This window comes from Lissotriton helveticus, chromosome 8, assembly GCF_964261635.1.
Source record: "Lissotriton helveticus chromosome 8, aLisHel1.1, whole genome shotgun sequence".
Lineage (NCBI taxonomy): Eukaryota > Metazoa > Chordata > Amphibia > Caudata > Salamandridae > Lissotriton > Lissotriton helveticus.
The window spans coordinates 470,361,121-470,380,585 of record NC_136069.1 but is presented as its reverse complement, the minus strand read 5'-3'; positions in this window follow the sequence as shown (position 1 = coordinate 470,380,585).

The following is a 19,465-nucleotide window of genomic DNA, read 5'->3' as shown; positions in this document are numbered from 1 at the left end:
ACCTACAATGCATCTTGCTCAACACTCGATCGGTCCACAGGCACGCCATTGACCTCTGGAATCTACTAGACACCATCTCTCCGGACGTCGCCTTCCTAACAGAAACATGGATGAACGCCTCTTCTGCCCCAGACATCACCATTGCCATCCCAGAAGACTATAAGATCATACGCAAGGACCGTACCGGCCACACAGGAGGAGGTATCGCTATCGTCCATAAGAAATCCATCCGCATCTCTACCAGCTCAGACGTCAACCTCGCCAACTCTGAACACCTTCACTTCCAGATCCACATCGACCCCAAAACCACACTCAGAGGCACCCTCCTTTACAGGCCACCAGGACCCCGCGCAAAGTTTAGTGAGGACATCACGGACTTCATCACTCCACACGCGCTCCCCTCCAAGGATTACATCCTTTTGGGCGACCTCAACTTTCACCTTGAAAAGAACAACGACCGCAACACCACCACCCTTTCGGACAACCTCGCCAACCTCGGACTTAAACAGCTTGTCACTACCCCCACCCACATCGCAGGTCACACACTCGACCCTATCTTCACCTCAAGCAAACATGTCTCCTTCAGCCACACCACAGCTCTCCTTTGGACTGACCACAGCTGTGTTCACTTTACCTACAACAAGCCCACATCCAACAACCATCCTCAACCTACTCTGCAAAGAAACTGGAACAAAATCACCATCGACCAGATCTCCTCTTCGCTTCTTCAAAACCCCCCAGCCCACTCCTCAAACCCAGACCAAGCAGCCACCAACTTCACCCAATGGCTATCCTACAGCGCCGACATCCTAGCACCACTGAAAAAACGACAAATCAAAGTAAGCAGCAAGAAGACCTCCTGGTTCAACGATGACCTTAAAAAAACCAAGAAACTCTGTCGCTCCCTTGAGAAGGCCTGGAAAAAAGACCCAACCACCAGCACCAAGGACGCCACCCGCATACACCACCAACTAATTCGGAATGCCAAGAAAGCCGCTTTCAAGGACAGACTGGATAACAACGCCCACAACAGCAAGGAATTATTCAACATCGTCAAGGAATTTACCAACCCTTCAGCCAACTCCAACGACATCACCCCCTCTCAAGCCCTCTGCGACTCCCTAGCCTCATTCTTCCACAACAAAATTGCAGACATCCACAACAGCTTCGACAACCGACCCGAAGACCAACCCTCCCAACCCCCTTCAGGACCCCCACCCCCCCTGAACATCCTCAACGACTGGAAGCCTATCTCCACTGAGGACACCATCCGTCTGATGAACTCTATCCACTCAGGAGCCCACACAGACCCATGCCCTCACCACATCTTTAACAAAGCAGACTCCATCATAGCACCGCACCTCCGAGACGTCATCAACTGCTCCCTCAACTCTGCAACCTTCCCGGAAAGCTGGAAACATGCCGAACTCAGCGCCCTCCTGAAGAAACCCACAGCTGACCCCACCGAACTCAAAAACTACCGCCCTATCTCACTCCTTCCATTCCCGGCCAAAGTCATCGAGAAAGCGGTCAACAACCAGCTCGCTGCATTCCTCGAAACCAACAAATCCCTCGACTCCTCACAATCCGGCTTCCGAGCCAAGCACAGCACTGAAACCGCCCTCATCGCAGCAACAGACGACATTCGAACTCTACTGGACAATGGAGACACAGTCGCCCTCATCCTCCTCGACCTCTCCGCAGCCTTCGACACGGTCTGTCATAGCACCCTTTTACAGCGCCTCAGAAACATCGGAATCCAAGGAAAAGCACTGGAATGGATCACTTCGTTCCTCACCGGAAGAACCCAGAGAGTCCGCCTCCCACCATTCAAGTCAGAGTCCACTGAAGTCATTTGTGGCGTGCCACAAGGATCTTCTCTCAGCCCCACCCTCTTCAACGTATACATGAGCCCCCTTGCGACCATCGTTCGCCAACACAACCTCAACATCATCTCCTACGCTGACGACACTCAACTGATCCTCTCACTCACAAAAGACCCTAACACCGCCAAAACCAACTTACACGAAGGAATGAAAGAAGTAGCCGAGTGGATGAAGCACAGCCGTCTGAAACTGAACTCCGACAAAACTGAAGTCCTCATCTTAGGCACCTCCCCCTCCGCCTGGGATGACTCTTGGTGGCCAGAGGCCCTTGGAAAGGCACCCATCCCAACAGACCACGCACGGAACCTGGGCATCATCCTGGACTCCTCACTCTCGATGACCAGACAAGTCAACGCCGTCTCATCTTCTTGTTTCAACATTCTTCGCATGCTCAAAAAAACATTTCGCTGGATCCCCACCGAAACTCGTAAAACGGTCACCCACGCACTGGTCACTAGCCGCCTGGACTACGGAAACACCCTTTACGCCGGTACCACCGCAAAACTCCAGAAAAAACTCCAACGCATCCAGAACGCCTCTGCCAGGCTCATATTAGACATCCCGCGTAAAGAACACATCTCCGGTCACCTGAAAAACCTCCACTGGCTCCCCGTAAATAAGAGGATTACTTTCCGCCTCCTAACCCACGCACACAAAGCACTCTACGAACTTGGACCTGAATGCCTCAACACACGACTGTCCTTCTACACCCCCTCCCGTCAGCTGCGATCCTCCAACCAAGCTCTTGCCACTGTACCTCGCATCAACAAAACAACCATGGGAGGCAGATCCTTCTCCTACCTGGCAGCTAAAACTTGGAACTCCCTTCCCACTCACCTTCGCCTTACTCAGAACCACCTAGCATTCAGAAAGCAACTTAAAACTTGGATATTCGACAAGTAATTCCCCACCCCTCCGTAAGCGCCTTGAGACCCTATGGGTATGTAGCGCGCTATATAAATCTTTTTGACTTGACTTGACTTGGGTGATATGCTTGTTAGCAGCCACCTGGAAAAACCTCCCCCTAGGGTGAACACCTTAAAAGATCAAAGAGGGTTTTTTCCCTGTGGGAGATGCAAAGCTTGTGCGAGTAGCAAGAGAGTTCTCTCGTACACTATACCAGATACAGGAATGAGCATACCAATTAGAAAGTTCATCACCTGCAGTACACAATACGCTGTTTACTGTTTGCACTGCCCGTGTGGCCTCCGCTACATAGGCAGCACCATTAAAGAACTGAAGCTTAGGGTTATGGAGCACTTGAGAGCCATCGACAAAGCAGACCCCAGCTACCCAGTGGCCCGCCACTTCGCAGAGGTCCATGGACGAGACCGGAAACTGTTACAATATTTCGGTCTTGACACCATACCACCCAACGTGAAGGGCGGAGATCGCCTCAGACGACTCCGTAGACTTGAATCAAGGTTCATTATAGATCTTTCTACGAAGTATCCCAGGGGCTTGAATGCGGGGGAGGAGATGGCTTTTCACCTGGGCAAATAAAATAGGACTACATAGTACCGTCAAGACCATGTAGCGTCCAAGTTACTTCCCTATCTGCAAGAATCAACAGGGAAGCACAGTAGTAAGAACTTTGGGTGACAAGATAGCCTATAGATGACTTCTTATATAGCTGCAATGTGATGTAGAATCCGATGTTCACTGAAGTAGCTGTTTGCTTGTTTTGTGAAGGTATTCATAACGGTTAATCGAGCATTTACCTTCTGTTTACTATTGTCGCCTAATTTACAGAACACTCACTAGATCAAGGCCCAACATTATGTTGAATGGACTTTGATCATTCCTCTAGAGCTTCCTCCTTTGCCTAGTATGGCATAGTATTTAATAACGTCGTGCTCTAAGGATTTTGGAACTCTCATTGATATAATATTATTGATGAATTGATATTTAATAATGTGAGTTGTACTGCTTTGCGACTTATATGGTAACAAGAGATGTTGAATGTCTGCAGACATTGGTGGACCATTATGTGATTTATTAGATAGAGGACCCTAGCCGATCCACGGCTTTATCTTTGTTGTTTACACCAGAAACATAAAATCTATTGTTTATACCCACTACCTGTATGGATTCGCCCATCTATGGGCTCTATTGCACAATCTGTGATAATTCCTAGGTTGTACATACTGATATTCCAAGATGGCGCCTAGAGCGACTAGAGTGGGGTTGTCCTCTTTCTATATCTATGTATAGAGTAAGGAAGTGAAAATGTTGTATTTAATCCACCTAAAAGTGTTAATCACTGTTACCACACTGACGAAGGCAACGCGCCGAAACGCGTCTGGGGAGAGTGCCTGTGTGAAATAAACCTGCACGTTGGAAAGTACCCCTCGAGTGCTGTTGTCTTCTTTTGAAACGAAGAGGAATTGGAGCGTTATATATATATATATATATATATATATATATATATATATATATATATATATATATATATATAATAGACAGCAATAAGACAGTAATTTCGTTGTGGTGTGGGATTGCAAAGGCACACCTTTGAGAAAGGTCAGATGTTTTGACCGAAACGCGTCAGGAAATGCCTTCCATTAAATGCAGATAACTTACCATTCACCATTGGAATTGCGGCTCATTTCTTTTCCGTGAGGAGAGGGTTGGAAGAATATATATACAGATGTAGTGAACAAGGCGAACTTGTCTGCCGAAACACGTCTGATCGTTTACATTGGTGAATAAAAGCCTTTGATCTTCATCCACAGAGTCGGTGCCTGTTCTTTTTCATGCCAAGCCAGGATTGGAAGCAATATATATATATATATATATATATATATATATATATATATATATTCAAACAAAGAGTTTAGCCCTCAGTGGAAGAAGCCACAAGAATGGTAAAATTTGGATCCATTTCTTTAAGGAGCAGCTGCAACAGGAGACGCAGAGAGAACAGTCACCATCTGTTCGTGTACAGCCAGACCGGTTTCGGGAGTCTATCCCTTCTTCAATGGCTCCTGCTTGGCAATGATGATGCAGTATGCACTCGTGATATTAAAGCCTGCCTTCAAGGGCGTGGTCAGATGAAATGGCCTTCTGGGTCCTGTAGTGCATACACCATGTACCTCGTGTGAGTTCATCATTGTGGCAGTTAATAAAGTTACGATTAAAACCCATGTGGGCTGGTGAGCCTGTGGCTCTGGGTGTCCTCTTGTCTGTGGTCAGCTGCTTCTGGACACCACTCCCCCGTGTAATGATCGCACCGTTGGGCGCAATCACGGGTCCGCAGCAAGCGGCGGGCTTTGCTTCCGCGACTGGGCTCAGCCGCAAAATATTCAAACAAAGAGTTTAGCCCTCAGTGGAAGAAGCCACAAGAATGGTAAAATTTGGATCCATTTCTTTAAGGAGCAGCTGCAACAGGAGACGCAGAGAGAACAGTCACCATCTGTTCGTGTACAGCCAGACCGGTTTCGGGAGTCTATCCCTTCTTCAATGGCTCCTGCTTGGCAATGATGATGCAGTATGCACTCGTGATATTAAAGCCTGCCTTCAAGGGCGTGGTCGGATGAAATGGCCTTCTGGGTCCTGTAGTGCATACACCATGTACCTCGTGTGAGTTCATCATTGTGGCAGTTAATAAAGTTACGATTAAAACCCATGTGGGCTGGTGAGCCTGTGGCTCTGGGTGTCCTCTTGTCTGTGGTCAGCTGCTTCTGGACACCACTCCCCCGTGTAATGATCGCACCGTTGGGCGCAATCACGGGTCCGCAGCAAGCGGCGGGCTTTGCTTCCGCGACTGGGCTCAGCCGCAAAATATTCAAACAAAGAGTTTAGCCCTCAGTGGAAGAAGCCACAAGAATGGTAAAATTTGGATCCATTTCTTTAAGGAGCAGCTGCAACAGGAGACGCAGAGAGAACAGTCACCATCTGTTCGTGTACAGCCAGACCGGTTTCGGGAGTCTATCCCTTCTTCAATGGCTCCTGCTTGGCAATGATGATGCAGTATGCACTCGTGATATTAAAGCCTGCCTTCAAGGGCGTGGTCAGATGAAATGGCCTTCTGGGTCCTGTAGTGCATACACCATGTACCTCGTGTGAGTTCATCATTGTGGCAGTTAATAAAGTTGCGATTAAAACCCATGTGGGCTGGTGAGCCTGTGGCTCTGGGTGTCCTCTTGTCTGTGGTCAGCTGCTCTGGACACCACTCCCCCGTGTAATGATCGCACCGTTGGGCGCAATCACGGGTCCGCAGCAAGCGGCGGGCTTTGCTTCCGCGACTGGGCTCAGCCACAAAATATTCAAACAAAGAGTTTAGCCCTCAGTGGAAGAAGCCACAGGAATGGTAAAATTTGGATCCATTTCTTTAAGGAGCAGCTGCAACAGGAGACGCAGAGAGAACAGTCACCATCTGTTCGTGTACAGCCAGACCGGTTTCGGGAGTCTATCCCTTCTTCAATGGCTCCTGCTTGGCAATGATGATGCAGTATGCACTCGTGATATTAAAGCCTGCCTTCAAGGGCGTGGTCAGATGAAATGGCCTTCTGGGTCCTGTAGTGCATACACCATGTACCTCGTGTGAGTTCATCATTGTGGCAGTTAATAAAGTTACGATTAAAACCAGATGGTGACACCCAGAGCCACAGGCTCACCAGCCCACATGGGTTTTAATCGTAATTTTATTAACTGCCACAATGATGAACTCACACGAGGTACATGGTGTATGCACTACAGGACCCAGAAGGCCATTTCATCTGACCACGCCCTTGAAGGCAGGCTTTAATATCACGAGTGCATACTGCATCATCATTGCCAAGCAGGAGCCATTGAAGAAGGGATAGACTCCCGAAACCGGTCTGGCTGTACACGAACAGATGGTGACTGTTCTCTCTGCGTCTCCTGTTGCAGCTGCTCCTTAAAGAAATGGATCCAAATTTTACCATTCTTGTGGCTTCTTCCACTGAGGGCTAAACTCTTTGTTTGAATATTTTGCGGCTGAGCCCAGTTGCGGAAGCAAAGCCCGCCGCTTGCTGCGGACCCGTGATTGCGCCCAACAGTGCGATCATTACACGGGGGAGTGGTGTCCAGAAGCAGCTGACCACAGACAAGAGGACACCCAGAGCACCAGGCTCACCAGCCCACATGGGTTTTAATCGTAATTTTATTAACTGCCACAATGATGAACTCACACGAGGTACATGGTGTATGCACTACAGGACCCAGAAGGCCATTTCATCTGACCACACCCTTGAAGGCAGGCTTTAATATCACGAGTGCATACTGCATCATCATTGCCAAGCAGGAGCCATTGAAGAAGGGATAGACTCCCGAAACCGGTCTGGCTGTACACGAACAGATGGTGACTGTTCTCTCTGCGTCTCCTGTTGCAGCTGCTCCTTAAAGAAATGGATCCAAATTTTACCATTCTTGTGGCTTCTTCCACTGAGGGCTAAACTCTTTGTTTGAATATTTTGCGGCTGAGCCCAGTCGCGGAAGCAAAGCCCGCCGCTTGCTGCGGACCCGTGATTGCGCCCAACGGTGCGATCATTACACGGGGGAGTGGTGTCCAGAAGCAGCTGACCACAGACAAGAGGACACCCAGAGCCACAGGCTCACCAGCCCACATGGGTTTTAATCGTAATTTTATTAACTGCCACAATGATGAACTCACACGAGGTACATGGTGTATGCACTACAGGACCCAGAAGGCCATTTCATCTGACCACGCCCTTGAAGGCAGGCTTTAATATCACGAGTGCATACTGCATCATCATTGCCAAGCAGGAGCCATTGAAGAAGGGATAGACTCCCGAAACCGGTCTGGCTGTACACGAACAGATGGTGACTGTTCTCTCTGCGTCTCCTGTTGCAGCTGCTCCTTAAAGAAATGGATCCAAATTTTACCATTCTTGTGGCTTCTTCCACTGAGGGCTAAACTCTTTGTTTGAATATATATATATATATATTACCTACTGGCGGTCGCCAGTAGGTATATATAGTTAGGATTTTTTCTCTATGGGTTTTTTGAAAATTCTATGTCTAATAACTTTGGCGTTTGTGGACGGAATTGGCTGAAATTTTCAGGAAAATGGCACATTTTGTTTCTGAGCAGCCCCTGAAAATTTTGGGGGGGTTCGTCAAGGGGGGGCCGAGAAAAAAGGGGGGTCCCAAAACGTGTTTTTAACATTGAGTTTTCCATAGGGCGGTTGGCCTCACTTTTAGCCCGAACGGCTGAATGGATTTGCACGAAACTTGGCAAAATTGTAGGGACTGGTAGCCCGATGTGCCTTTTGTAGGTCTCAATATATGTGCTCCAGTGGATTTTGAGAAATTAACGTTTAAAAAAATATATATATCTGTAACAGCGGACCGGGCAGCGCTCTGGTTCACGGACTTTTCGCGCAAGGGAGCTTTGTGAAGCGAAGCTGATTGGTTCTCCGGCGTCTGTCAACATTCCAAACAGTCCGTAGCGGCCGCCATCTTGTCTCTCGGTAGGATCGAGAGACAAGAGGAGGCCGAAGCGAAGGGGCAAATGACCATAAGGGGGCATAGTACATTGTCGCTCACCCCCTAGGTTTGATGTGGAGGTTTTAAAAGGGCCCCGCGGGGCAAAAAAAAATAAAAATAATAATAATCGAACAGCTGAATGGATTTGCACGAAAGTTGGCAAAATTGTAGGGACTGGTAGCCCGATGTGCCTTTGCTAGATCTCAATATATGTGCTCCAGTGGATTTTGAGAAATTAACGTTCAAAAAAAGATATATATCTGTAACAGCGCACCGCTTCGCGTACTTTTCGCGTTACGGAGCTTTGCGAAGCGAAGCTGATTGGCTCTCCGGCGTCTGTAAACATTCCAAACAGTCCGTAGCGGCCGCCATCTTGTCTCTCGGTAGGATCAAGAGACAAGAGGAGGCCAAAGCGAAGGGGCAAATGACCATAAGGGGGAATAGTAGATCGTCGGTGACCCCCTACGTTTGATGTGGAGGTTTTAAAAGGGCACCGCGGGGCAAAAATAATAATAATAATAATAATCGAACGGCTGAATGGATTTGCACGAAACTTGGCAAAATTGTAGGGACTGGTAGCCCGATGTGCCTTTGCTAGGTCTCAATATATGTGCTCTAGTGGATTTTGAGAAATTAACGTTCAAAAAAAGATATATATCTGTAACAGCGCTCCGCTTCTCGTACTTTTCGCGTTACGGAGGTTTGCGAAGCTGATTGGTTTTTCGGCGTCTGTAAACATTCCAAACAGTCCGTAGCGGCCGCCATCTTGTCTCTCGGTAGGATCGAGAGACAAGAGGAGGCCAAAGCGAAGGGGCAAATGACCATAAGGGGGCATAGTAGATCCTCCCTGACCCCCTAGGTTTGATGTGGAGGCTTTGAAAGGGTCTCGCAGGGCAAAAAAAAAAAATACCGTTTTTTTAGTTTTTTTGCGTGGAGTGCGCTCGGTTCGCGAACCGGGAAGCGGTCTGGGGAGCGTACTTTCTTGAAAATTAGTGAAAAAAGTTAGAGTAAAATAATAATTGTGAGTGATCAGATGTAGGGTAGCTCTGAGAAGAGCTTTTGGGTTTATGGTACATTTAGGTACTTATAAGTAGGTACCAATGCACAGTCTTAAATTCAGAGTGAAAACTCTGTTGCCCTCATCTGAGAAGTGAACTCCATCTGCTCTGTAGATATCTTGCATGTAGTAACGCAAGTTATTGTTGTACAGGGAGCCCATTCCATGGTCTCTCATGTAAGCTGAAACAGATTTGTTTACATGCTTCCTCGATTTCTCAATTTGTGGACAAAATTGGTTCGACCACCTCCATTTCTGTCTTTGGCATATATTTGAATATACCAAGGCAGTCTGAGGAAAAAGTGCCATCAATTGCTCAAAGGTGTCCTTTAAAAGCATTTCCAGACCTACCCCAGTCAAAGTGCCCAAATCATTACCTCCACAGTGCACAATTAACAGGTCAGGTTTTGGCAAATGCATAAAGGTTTTCACCAATGGTATCAATTGGTGACATTTTAATCCTCTGTGGCCAAACCACTTAATTTCCACATCTTGTAAATTGAGGTTAGGTAAATTCCTGTTTTCAGCGTACCTTTGAGCCCAATAGATGTAGCTATGTCCAACAATCCAGACAGAAAACATGGCGAGAGAAGGTTCTCCTGCAGTCAGATGAAGTGTGGCAATGAAATGGCAGTTGAAAAAATGAGAGTGTAAAATGAAAAAAACTGAGGAGTTTCTGTGTTAATGAAGCAGTAAGAGTGATTGGTGGATTTTGATTGCTGAAAACAGAAAGTTAGTGTGCATGGATGAGTTCGTTGAAAGATGTATTTTGAGTGGCGAAGAAAAAATCATTAAATGAAAGAATGCTTTTGTGGGGCGGGGTGCTTCAACCATTATTGATTTTAGCTTATGCACACTTAGCTCTGCAAACAGATTGATTAGAGCAAACATCATGGATTTACCATTGAGTGATCATCTGCCACAGGTATTAAAAATGGAAAATTTATTTACCGTAGCTGACATTAGAGAATGTCAGAACCAAATGGTCCAGGATGTAAGGGTGGGTGCTCAAAATGGTTACAACCTTAAATGGAGCAGACTGGTCCCAGATGATTTTCTGCAAAAAATACTGACTAACTGCATGAGTAGCTTTTCCATCTGTCTAGATGAACACGCAGAGAAATGTGAAATAATAACCCATTTTAGCATTATTTCTAGTAAAATTAAGGAAGCACTGTGGGTTAATAGGAAAAACTCCCTAAAGTCCAATAGGAAATGGTTTGATAGGAAGTGCACTAGAGCCTTAACAAAGCTTAGATATGCAATTCATAATAGACCAAAGGACGTAAACCAAATTAGAATTGCAAGAAAGGACTATAACCTAGCATTAAGGGAGAGGAAGACCGCGATAAAAAGGGAGGCATGGGATAACCTATGCGACGCATCAAAATCGAAGGATCCGGCTGCTTTTTGGAGGGCTATTAACACCCCCCTCCTATATGAACAAAAAGCACGCATGGAAATTGCCATCTCAGAAGATGAGTGGGTGGCCCATTTTTCCTCCCTTTATATGGCTGTGGAACTAACCTCGGAAGTAGGCCAGGAGATGGGGCTGCTAAATCTAGACATGTCTAGAACCCTGACTGTAACGCTTCCTGAAGTTACAGCAAGCTTAAAGGCGACCAAGGGGGGCAAAGCAGCAGGACCAGACGGTATACCAGCTGACCTCTATAAGGCTAACATCGAATTATGGGGGCCACTGTTAGTTCAGCTCTTTAATGCCGTCCTGGCAAACAGCCCAATACCCACCTGGTTTACATCAACAATAGTCCCAATATTTAAGAAAGGGGACAGGCTAAGTTGTACATGCTATAGGCCAATCTCCCTATTGGACTCTTCTATAAAAATTCTGGGAAGAGTGATTTTAGTTAAACTACAAAGCTGGGCCAATGAAACTGGGGTGTTAAGTGACTTTCAATTTGGGTTCCAAAAGGGCCTAGGGACTATAGAGCAAGGCTTGAATCTCTTCACCTTGCAGCAGAAGTATATAAAGGTCAAAAAACAACGTCTATACCTCACATTTGTTGACCTATCATCAGCTTTTGACTGTGTGTCACACATTAAGTTATGGTCAATTATGGCTGACTTGGGAGTAGACAATGCCATTATATGTTTTCTGAGAGAGCTGTATTCTGGGGCCACTGCCAGTGTCAGATTTGGGAAAAATGGTGAGTGCAGTAGACAATTTGGGATCGGTCGGGGTGTGCGCCAAGGGTGCGTCTTAGCCCCCTTCTTATTTCTGCTGTACATAAATGGAATGGAAAAGCATCTCGTGCATGAGGGCAGGGACATGCCTATGGTGAGAGGTAGGCCTGTCCCTGCACTGATGTACGCGGATGATGCTGTCCTAATGGCGCGCACCCCAATGGCTTTACAAAGTTTGGTTACAGCCTTTAACACCTTTATGCTTGACTTAGATTTGAGAATTAATTGTTCTAAAACTTTATCTATGTACTGCGGGTCCAGAACAAACAAGCATGTGAAGCAAATCTTTGTAAATTCCAATCCCTTAGAAAGGACCCCCACCTTCCCTTATCTAGGGATACTGTTTCATGAAAGCGGCTCATGGACCACAGCAATTCATGCTAGATCTCTGTTATTCTCTAAGACCATTATGGCCCTAAAATGTTTTATGAAAAAATTAGGTAAAAAACCCATAAAAGAGATTTTAACCGTTTATAATGCGACTTGTATATCTGTAGCCATCTACGGGGCAGGATTATGGGGTTATTCAAACATCACCCCAATTCAAATCCTGGAAAATAAGTTTTTATGTCACATATTGTCTGTACCCCAAAGTACTGCAACAATGATATGCCATGTTGAATTGGGAATATCTTACGTCACTGACATTATTAGAACTCAGCCAGTTCTTCTTTGGCATAGGGTCTGGACAAATGAAGAATGTGTTGTTAATCGGGCCATTTTTAAGGACATCATGGTATTGGACAACATCAGGGACTACAAATGGATAGGCTATGTCAGAGATTTTCTCGAAAAAATAAGTTGCCCCCAATACTTTGAGGATCCACAATCAATGGAATGTATATCCAGAAGAGATTTGAAAGATTTGTGTATGACCTACCTCAAGGAAAAGAGAAATATAATGGAGGCAAGAAAAAAGACTGTCTCTGCCCACCAGGATATTATATGTGGAGAGAATTTGCAGCCATATCTTTCACTGTATATGTCTAATCATGAACGGTACCTTTTGACCCGATTTAGATTGAATATAGTTTTCAGGACACTATCATTCCCCGTGATGAATTGTTGGCTGAAGGACTTATGTTTCTGTCCATGCGATGATGTTTCCCAACAATCGGATATACATATTTTATTTTTTTGTAAATTTTATACCTTTCCCCGAAAGAAACTTATCATCCCCATTCTTAAAGATCTAAATGTTTACAGGTGCCGCTTAGCGTTCACAGAGTGCCAGAAAATGGATACTGTTTTTATGGTCGCCTCTATTGCAGAATTTTTAAAATTGGCTTTTAAATGTCGTAAATCAATGCAAATGGATTGATCTCTTTTACTGTGTATATGAATTTAATATTGCTGATATGGATTTAATTTTGTTGTTTTGCTTATTTTGTGATTTTAAAGGAAAAATACTTACTCTACCTCTTGTAAATTGCACCTTACATGCTACTTTTATGGTTATCTTCCCTTTTTAACCGAATAAAGTACTTTTGAATCTTGAATCTTGAATCTTGAAAGAATGCTTTGGATATGCAGGTGCACTGAGAGTTCAGAGTTCAATTGCAACATTGTTGTGTGAGAGGTCTTGCAAGAGGTGGTTGCTATGCAGAAAAAGCAGAGAGGGGGCAGAGGGGGGAAGGGTTTTGCTTTGAAAAAAAGTGAGGGAAGAGTTTTGATTGGGTGACATGAGAGATCTGTGTGAGGAATTACAGCATTTCTGTGCTTTTGATAGCTGCAGACTCTGGAGTGCATACCTTTTGCTCTGCTGAAGACAAATTGGTGTGTTTCTGAGACTGTTTTGAAACTCAAAGTATTTGCTAAGGTGAGAAAAAATTTCTTTAATTTAGATAGAAAATAGTGTGCTTTAAGGAGAAAATTATGAAGAAAGTTGTGTTTTTCAAATGTTGCTTTGTCTCAAGTGTTTCACAAATAGATTTTGTTTCTTTGAGAAATTGTAATTGGAGAAAATGTGAAGTATTAGTACTGACAGGGCTTTTATGTGCATAGGAGCTGTGGAGTGTTTTCAAATTATGACTTGTAAATCGTTTTTGAGAAAAAGCAATGGTTTTAATATTGATGAGAAGGACATAATGGTGTCTGCTTCTTTATAAGGTAATTGAGAGTCTCTGATGTTATTTTTCCCATTTCAATGTAAGAAGTTTGTGTGTGGAGCAAATTGCTTGTAAATATGCTCCCACCTGTGCATGGCAAATTTAGATTTTGAATGTTTCCGTTACATAGGCATGTTAAAGGTGACTGAAACATGCTGCAAAGGCAATCAAAAAATGCTTTTATGTGTCTTAAGGACATTTTAAGTCATTTCCCCATGTGCAGTGTTTTCAAATTATGAGTTGAAAATCGTTTTTGAGGTAAAGGAATGTTTTCAAAATTTATGTGCGCCATATGACCCCAAATTTTTTTTTCAGGGGTGCAGCAGGGTGTTCTTGAGACACCCCTGCACCGTCGGAAAAATTCGTAATTTGCGATGAGGTAATTGCTAATCGCAAATTGCACCTTCATTCCTATGGGCCTCCTGCTGCATGGAAATGAATGGGTAATCTTGCTGAAATGCAAAGTCGAATCTGTATTTAAAAGGGTCTGCACCTCTGTACGGGTGTTCGCTATGTGAAGCACGAAAGTTTCACGGGCCGAACTCAAGGCCACCTCTCTCTGAGACAAAAGAGCTCTTATTCTTGCCATGCTGTTGAAATGTGCTCCCAAGGTTGGTATTTGTGGCCAGATTGAAAACTCCCTATGTTCATGTGTGGGAGGAAATAGAACATTTCTGCAGCAAATAACCCGTTCATTTACTGTTACGATAAAATGAATACTTTTAATTAACCCAGAACAATCTTCATTATTGAGCATCAAATAACTACCATTTTCCAAGAACTTGAACGTGGGGATGATAGCAGGAACTGGCGTGCCTTGCAACACGCAAGCCATATTTGGTCGGTGTTTGTTGCATGAACCGTGTAACTGTATGTGCCTACACATTAGTGAATGATCTGGCGTCTCAGTGCATTCCTCTCCATTCAGATAAAGGTCTTGATCATCTTTGAAAATCTGTATGTGTATGGAAGCGACCAGACCTCATGAAGAAAACCACTACCTAAAGGTTAATAACGACCTATTGGTATATATTTCATACAATTTGAAAACTTATATAAAGCAAAAGGCAGCGTTATTAAACCGTGGATAAGGCACGTTGCCAAAGCAGTGAACCTTTTGGATTTATACTGGAAATGTTAAAGGAAGAATTACGGAGTAGGGCCTGTAAATCTTTAATGGACAACGAGTAAAATTACTCCAACCATCATATTCCTCTAACTCCGGGATAGTAGGGGTGTTTAATTTTTTAGAAGTAGCCAATCCAAAGCATTTGGTCTGGGAAATTGTTTCATTCACAAACAACATATGATTTGGGATGAGACATGCACGGTGGAAAGCCTCAGTGCCTTGTACCTGCCAGGTTCGTGAACCCCAAACTGATGTAGATCCTGGATATTTTTACACTGTGTTACGTTAGCATGGGCTCATTACTGGTTTAAACGCCATTTTTCCTTTTTTGTAACTTCTGCACACGATACTTAGTTGTTGCTTTAGCTTTCAGCCTACCTGCGTCAAGATCTATGCCTGCTTCAAGCAGGCGCAGGGTTTTGATGTAGCTTTGTCCTATCTGATTGTAAATGCGGCACACCGTGGGTGGCAGAGCAGCGGTGCACGTTAACTGGTGCATCCCTGGGGATGTGCTAGTTAATATAAATCTGCCCCTTTACATTTAATTATGTGCAGGGGACACAGAGTAGGTGAGGTTTATCCAAGGTTAAGAAGAGATGAGTCCTGTTCAGTGAAAAATTGGAGATAGGCTTCAGTATATTATATACTTAAGTAGTGTGTTAAGTTTTTGATGACTGTTATTAATTTACTGTTGGGTAATAGTGGTTAATAACATTTTTTATTATATTTTACCACAGATTCAACTGCAGATTATTTCAAGATTTTAGGATGCCTAGCAAAGAAAGAGTAAGAAAGGCTGCAAAACGTGAAAGACAGCAGGACCATGGAAGAATGCAGCAGTCCTCTAACAAAAAGATTTGTCAAGTCACCAAGAAAGCACCGGGTAAGAGTCGAAAAACAGTCATAAGAAATATGTGTAGTAAAAAAAATATTACAACAGAAAATGTTTCACTCCAGAAAAGGAGACAGAATTCAAATGGTAAGGAAAGGCCAATGAGAAATGTTACTGCTAGAGTAAGAGATAACTCTATGCATGAAAGTAGAAGGAAACAAGAGTTTAGGGATATTCGTAAACGAATGATCCGCAACAGGATAATTGGGAATTTGTTAAAAAATATTAAGAAAGGTCAGCAGAAAGTGGTTTTTTATAAGAGAAAAAAAATTGTTGAGAAAGTTATTGATCAGGCATTTGAAATTAAACGTAAGTTATTTATTTTGACAATCAATAGAATTCGGAAGCTAAACAAGGTAATTTATGATTTCAAAAGAAATAGTAGATGGAAGAGAATAGTTAATCGTAGTAATTTTTGTGAAGTTTTTTCTGGAGAATGGATGCATAGTTCCAGCTCTGAGGCATTTTTTAATGAGGAGAGTTATTTCCAGGATAATGATTTGGTGCATGCAGTTGACACCAGTGGTCGAGCTTATGAAGTGAAAGATGGTTGTCCAGTTGAAAAAGAAAAACTTGTGACAACAGAGATAGAAGAGGTGTTAGGTAATGAGGTTTTAGGGAGACGTCCTAAGGGTCCTGTGTACACCTGGAAGTGTAGTAGTATTTGCAGTGTACGACAGGATTCCATCAATTTGCTTTGTGATTTTATACGGTCATTTAGTAAGAACAGTTTGAAGCAGAAAATGAAGTTGTTGCAAGAATTAGATCCTTGCAGAGTGAGAGAAGTGATAGGTTTGCATGGTCATTCACTGGCTTGTCTTTCCAGGAGAGTATGCCAGAGTGTTTTTCATCATTTCAGGATGCTAGCAGTGCATCATAATAAAGTGAGGAAATTAGTTAGAATGTTGTATTATGCTAAGAGTCCAGCAATTATGCTTAAACAATTATGCGCTGCTCTTTTGCATGGTTCTGAAATAGATGTGAAGAATATATGTGAAGAAATTGAGTTTTGTTACTTTGGAAGTAAAGAGGAGAATGTTGAAATTGACCAAGAAGAAGAGAGTAATGTGGAAGATAGTGTACAGGTTTCCAGTACAGATAATTTCCAGAGGGAAATTGCGACGTTTGAGGTGAAATCAAGTGAGAGGCCAAATTTCACTTGTGTGTGTTGTCGACGCACTTATTATAAGAATCAGACTAAGTTAGTGGATTTATATGGAAAAAGTGAAAGGGAAAATAATAGTGAATGGAAGGATTTTACAACATACTTGATGGTAGAAAATTGTTTTGATTTGGGATTGGATCAACGTGTGTGTACTTATTGTTGTAACAAATTAAATCAAAACCAGATGCCTGCTAGAGCAGTTCATAATAATCTGGAATTGGTTGAGATTCCTTCTGAATTGAAGGATTTAAATACTTATGAATCTATTTTGATTCAAAGTATCCATCCCTTTCAGGCTATTGTAGGAATGGAGCCAAAGACAGGGAAATTGCCTCCATCAGATTTACAGAGAGGATTAAAGGGAAGAGTTGTTTATTTGCCTCTAGATTTGAAGAAAAACATTAACACAATTGGAGTAGAAAAAGTGGAAGAGGAACCTCTTGTTATCTTAGTTAATGGGGTTCCGACAAAGAATAAGAAAATATGGCAAGATTTAGTAGATGTTAGGAAAGTCAAAAGGGCAACATTGTATTTGAAAAAATATAATAAGTACTATAAAAATGTATATGTTGCAGAAGAGGAAGTAAGTGAGGAAGAGGATAGCGATTTGTGTGCTGGTCAAATTGAGAAAGTAGAACCCTGTACTAGTGAAGAAATATATGAACATTATAGTGTTCATCCTTTGCATTCCAAGGAAGTCATGGGGAATGCTATTGAGTTGTTTCAAATGAAACAAGCGAAAGGGAGTCCCATTAGTGTTTGGGAGGAAAGTTTGGAAGCTCGGTGTTTCCCACAGCTTTTTCCAACAGGTCAGGGAGGAAGATATGATGAGCGACCTCATCAAATTCCTGCTTCTGAATACCGGACTTTGCGATTGTATGCAGGAGATCCTAGGTTTCGACAATGCATTCCTTATTTGTTTCATCTCCTGTTTGAAAGCGATCTGTCTGGACTGTCATATGCAGTGAACCACATCTTGAAAAGTGGTATACACATGCAAAACATCTCGGCAAGTGACTTTATGGATAAAGTCAATGTCCAAGACAGTATTTTGGATTCTCACCTGATTAATCTCATGGCGTGTCAGCGTGGTACTAATGAGTACTGGTACCGTCGTCATGGTGATTTAAAATGTATGCTAAGGAACTTAGGAACTCCCACATGGTTCCTCACTTTGAGCTGTGCTGAGTATGGCTGGGAAGACTTACTTGAATTTCTACGAGAGGCAAATGCTAACGTAGAAAACATCGAATTCAAGACACCCGGAGAACTGTGCTCTTTGGATCCAGTCAATGTATGTAGGTACTTCAATCATAGATTTGAAGGTATGATGTCTTTCATCATGAATAAGAAGAATCCACCTCTTGGAGAGGTGTTGGATTTCTTCTGGAGGAAGGAGTACCAAGCAAGAGGTGCTCCTCATATACATATGTTGCTGTGGATCAAGGATGCACCTAAATTTGGAACGGATGCAGAAGACTCAGTGATGAGTTTCATAGAACAGTATTCTACGTGTGCTGTTCCAAACGCAAAGGAGAAAAAAAGCCTACGAGAAAAAGTTCTACGTTTCCAAAGCCATCGATGTGGAAAGTACTGTCGTCGTAAATTCCGGAACAAAGACAAGTTCTACACCAAATGTCGTTTCGGCTTTCCACGACCGGTGATTTCTAAAGGAAGAGTGAACAGTTTGATGTCTTCGCTGCGACATAATGTGATGAAGAAATCACCTAAAAACACATACAATTTGAAGAGGAACGAAGAGTCTAAGTACATTAACGACTACAACCCGGTGATTTTGTCCATGTGGAATGCTAACATGGATATACAGTTTGTGGCTGATAACTGTATGGCTGTGGCTCGGTATGTGACATCTTACATCACCAAAAAAGAGAAGACAGAATTGAAGGATATGTGGGAGGACATTTCCCATGAAAAGAGCCTCAGCAAGAAGTTGTACAGTTTCAGTCTGAAGATGTTGTCGCATCGAGAAATCGGAGCTTACGAATGTTCTGACCGGTTGTCTTCAGCAAGTCTCTATGCCAAGTCCAGGAGTATCGTTTGGGCGAGTGTTGGTCTTGCTGCAACGCGTAATCGAGTTCTGAAACCTGTGCGGGAAATTGAGTATTTGGCGGAAAAGGAGCCAAACAGTACCGACATTTTGAAGAGCAACATGTTGGATACATATTATCCAAATCGAAGCAGTCACCTCGAGAATGTTTGTCTGTATGAGGTTCTGCAAAATTACATATTCAAGAGGAACATCAAAGAAGATACTGAGAAAGGAGTGTATGCTGTAATAGGAAGTGAGGGATGTCTGGTCAAGCAAAGAAAATGCCACTTGATAAACCATCGAAAATTGAGTGGCGAATCTCCTGAAAAAAAGGAGTTTTTCTATTTAGCACTTTTGCAACTTTTTAAGCCTTGGCGTGCAGAAGAGGAACTGCTTGGAGATTTCCTTTGTTACGAAGACTCATTCAATGCTGCCAAGGAGACCATAGAATGTCCTGCTTTTCCCAAATATGTAGAAATGTTGAATGTGGAAATTGAGC